This window comes from Antrostomus carolinensis, unplaced genomic scaffold (assembly GCF_000700745.2).
Source record: "Antrostomus carolinensis isolate BGI_N321 unplaced genomic scaffold, ASM70074v2 scaffold30814, whole genome shotgun sequence".
Classification (NCBI taxonomy): domain Eukaryota; kingdom Metazoa; phylum Chordata; class Aves; order Caprimulgiformes; family Caprimulgidae; genus Antrostomus; species Antrostomus carolinensis.
This window is the reverse complement of record NW_010309201.1, coordinates 24,916-29,452: the sequence shown is the minus strand read 5'-3', so window position 1 is coordinate 29,452 and position 4,537 is coordinate 24,916.

The following is a 4,537-nucleotide window of genomic DNA, read 5'->3' as shown; positions in this document are numbered from 1 at the left end:
TTGGTATCTTGAAAGAAACCTACCTGTTAATAAGATCAACAGATTTTTAATCAAGATAATTACCCTTACACATCTTTTCCTATCCTTAAGTGTTTAACAAGAAACATCTCAGGCTCTCCTTATCTCTAATACTTCTAAAGCTTCAAACCATAAGCAAAGAAACAGACTATGTTGTAAATTGCAACCCTTTTGCCTCATGTGAAAGGCTTTCCTATTTGCATTGCAGAAAGACTTTTTCCCCCGCTAAGATTATCTGTGCATTTAAAGATTGGGGTGAAAAAGTATCTATTACTCTCAGTGTTTCACTAGAAACCACCTGGCCTCACTTTCAGTTTGGCTGCTGCCTCTGTTTCCCCTGTTTGCTGCAGACCTACAGATGCTGACAGGAAGGAGCAATGGTTCTGTCAGCAAAGCACAGGGGAGAAAGTAACTCATCAATGAAGGCTGGAATACTTCAGAGCCCCAAAGGCATCAGTCTGAGATACACGTAGGCAAGTAGTAACTTTGCCAGCTGAAGAATAATCCAAGGAAAATATCCAATAGGTTTGTCTGGACCTGAGTGTGTGTCAAAGTCATTTTGACAGATGAAGTCAAGAATACAAATGCAGTCAGGAAACTACACAACATTTTCAACCTAATATTGACTAAGTATGGACTTTCAGTAGAAGATTCCTGCCCAGTCACCAATAAGAACAATGTGACTGAAGTTATTAAATCTAACACAGGTCTTTGACAGACATCCGAAGAGAAAGAGGCTTTTTATCCCTAAAAAAATGTTCAAAGGATCAAAGAATCCTTGTCACTGAGAGTCAAACAATGGTTAGGAGTAGGGAAAAAAAAATGAGAGAAGTTCCATAATGCCTCAACCTGAACAACTTCTTGCAAGCCCCAGCACAAGCACCGGTTCTTATAAAAGCAAGAGTTAATTGGGTAGGTTTCCCTGACACTTCTAAGGCACGAATCCAGCTCTGTCTCCCTCTGAAAGTTTTTAAATTCTGATGGTATTTCTGCAGCAGGAACTGTGGAGGTTCAATTCTACCACACACCATGGCATGTTAGCCCACAAGAAGAATATCTCAGCCACCCTTTCTCCATTGTTTCTAAACAATATATCATTTAGGTTGCATAGGCAAGCACGGGCAATGTGCAAGAGAAAAGCCACAGACAGTTCTGTCCTTAAACTCAACTTCTAATTTCTTGAGCACAGCAAACACTGACTGGATGTTAGGGCAAAGGTGTAAGAAGTAAGTGGTTTTGTAATGTTAAGATACATACAACTAAATCTGCTCTCAAACCAAGGAGCTGTGAATTCCAAGCCTGCATTTTGCTACAGATATCACCCCTTATTGCCATAATTATCCTGCAAAATTTCAGCTTTCATTTAGGAAAAGTGTCTCCCTAAGCACAGATACTAGCAGAGATGATCTTGCAAACATAACCTAGGTGTGAACACCAAGCCTTAACTGAAGAAGCTGCAAACAACCTGAAAAGCAAACAACCCCATTCACTTCTCACAAGAGAACTATGCAACCTAGCAATTTGTTACAGACTTTGAGATTTTGCTAAAGCCAAATATTTTGGTTTCCTTTCCCCTTCCTGCTCTGCCAGGACCTGCCTGCAAGTCCTTTATATTCCTCAGTTTCCCCCCAGTGAGGAGTTTGTTGGAATAGGTGCAGGAAACAAGAACTGGACTCCAACTTGTAATTAGGAAGTCTGCAGAGTCAAAATGATGGGATGAAAGAACAGCCTAGCAGCTGGATCTGCTGCCAAAATGACCAGGAAAGAAAAAACTCTAAAAATGATCCACAAATCTTACAAGTTCACATATTTTCAGTACCAAAATAGGTTAAAAAAATTGTCTTATTAGGTTTAGATAAAAATATTTAAGTTTTATGAATGGAATGAGGGTTTATTAAGATTTATACATTGATTTAGATCAAAGTCTATTATTACCAGTGAGTTTTATTTATCTATAATTTCACTAGACTCACATTTTATTAGGTGTCTTTCTTGTACTAAAGGTGATACTGAATCTTAACGTAAAGTCATTTTGCTGCACAAACGGACACTTACATTCTCTCTGCTGGTTCACAAGTTAACAGCGAGAACCACACGTGAAGTTCAGGTGGGCACATTAGGGAACTGAGCTGTGGGTAATTACTGTTATATTTTCATAATCTATTTTCAAGTTTTTTCTGCTCAACACAGAACAGACACGAGTAAGTACAGTAACTATGCAAGATCAAAACCTGAGAGAAAGAAGAGATTCAACAAGAAAGGGAGGCCACTATCTGACATTTTAAAAGGGCAAATCGAAAGCAATCAACACCCAACAAAGTGCTCAATGTAGGATGAGGTGATAGCTTAGGATATACTTAGGATACTGTAATGAGGCTAACAAGTGCTGTGTGTTTTAATGTAAATTAACACAAGATAATCTCTTCACATATTTAAGTGATGCACTTCAAATTAATTAATACATATTTAATAGAAGTCTTCTTGAACAGCTGTTATTTACTTCTGGAGTTTCTACACATTAGCACTGCCTGCTTTGTTCTGCTCTGAAGTTGTTCATGCTCCAAAGTGCTTCAACAACTTGGGCTGTATAAAAATTGAATGGTCTTCCCAAAAGAGACAGATTTTCTGATAACTTAATATTTTTACATTAAATATTCAAACACTTTCTGAACAAAAGGTCAAATTCTGCTTACAGCATCTGTGTGAAACAGGCAAGCAGATGCTTAATGCTGCTAGACAAATACTTTCAGCACAAAGAATGATAAAGAGACGGCAATCAGTCACATTTCCAGGCTCTAAAATCAGCTTTCCTTTACTTCTGTTCCCCAAATTCTGCACTTACCATTCATGTGTAACAATACAGCCCCAAATTATGGCCTGTTCCTTCCTTAAGTGTCATACAGTGGTGTGTTAAAAGAAATCCTTACAGTGAAGGTGCTGTCTACAATATTCGTTGCATGTTATGAGTATTACACCAACTCATTAGGGTTTTTGTCTTACAAAGACTACTGCGTATGACACTACTTCATTCAGACCCTGCATACAGCACTGACGTAGGTCTCACCACCCCTTTTATTCAGATGAAAGCCCATTTGAGTTCCAGTCACTTCTGAGTTTTTAAGATGTGAATGAGTAAAAAAATGAAGAAACATGCTGGTAACACATTGTATTTTCACACTCCGTGATGAACGTGACTTTTGGCAACTGTAATCAGTTTCTTTAACAATAATTATAATCACTGAACAATCCTTATCAGTGTATTGGTTGTAGCTTTCAGCTGACTACTACTAGGGGGAAGACCATTTCCCTAGTCCTGCTGGCCAACTATTTCCAATATAATGCTTTATCTGGGAAATATGCTGTGGGTGAAAGAGCGTGGAAGACGGATTTAGAAAGTATCTTCATGATCTTCAAATAATTCTCTGCTGCCTATACCAGCAGCTTGGAGTTAGAGCTGCAGATGCAAGGAATGACCTACATTTTTTTCTTCCCCAAGCGTGGCTTGTACAAGATTGGGTTAGCTTTCAGCTAGGATCAGTTTCCTGATCCCTGTGAGGCCACATGAATGCTCCTGGTGGCACAAGAGAAATGGTGGAGACAAGTGGCTGGGATGGAACTGCTGGGTTTTGATGGACATTCAAACACACAGCAGATTAAAATACCTGTGTAAATGTGGACTTTGACAAAGTAGTGCAGCCACAATAAACAGGCACCTGAAAGGATTTCTCTGCATTGAAACTTTGTCAGCGTATTTAGGAGGAAAAGGGAGAAAAGCAGAATGCCAAGGTTGTCATAGGGTATAAAGAATCTCTTTAATTGCTTTTGATGGGAGTTATGTGGGAGCCAGACTAGTCCAGAAAAAAGATACCTGAGGAGAAGACTTAATCTCATCCTGTGATGTTCTGGAATCACCATTATGTTAACAAGACTAAATTTCTTGAAAAATCTTTTTGCCTTTGGAAGGAGGATGTATCTTTTGTTCAGAGAAGAATGGGTACTCTGCCAGCTGACACAAAAATGTTTGTATACTCGCTTTGATATCTACAATAGAACTTTTATTAGCATCAGCAGAAGCCTGATGCATAGATGTCAAGGAAAGATAGAGATCAATCCCAGAGGACAAACTTAGCTCCCAGTCCCCAGCAATGAAAACATATGCCCACATTTTATATGGCCATGACGTAACAGGTATTCTTTGGGTTATTTTAGATTTCCTTAGAGCTGAAAGATCAAATTCAACAGAAATATCTTACAACATTACACAGAGAGATTCTCACGTTTTTCCTCTACATTTTACAGGAAAAATGAAAATCTGTGTTTACCTGTCAGCTTTGGTAGAAAGGTTTCCATCATAATTACACCTTGTGTATTGGAAGGAACCTGGCAGTTTTTAACATCACTAATACTAGTCTGGAGAGGTACAATACTGTAGGAGCTTGCTGAAAAATAACAATAAACCTTTATTAAAATTTCCAGGTTTTGAAAAAACATTTTGACTAAATTCCAATTCTACTTAAAA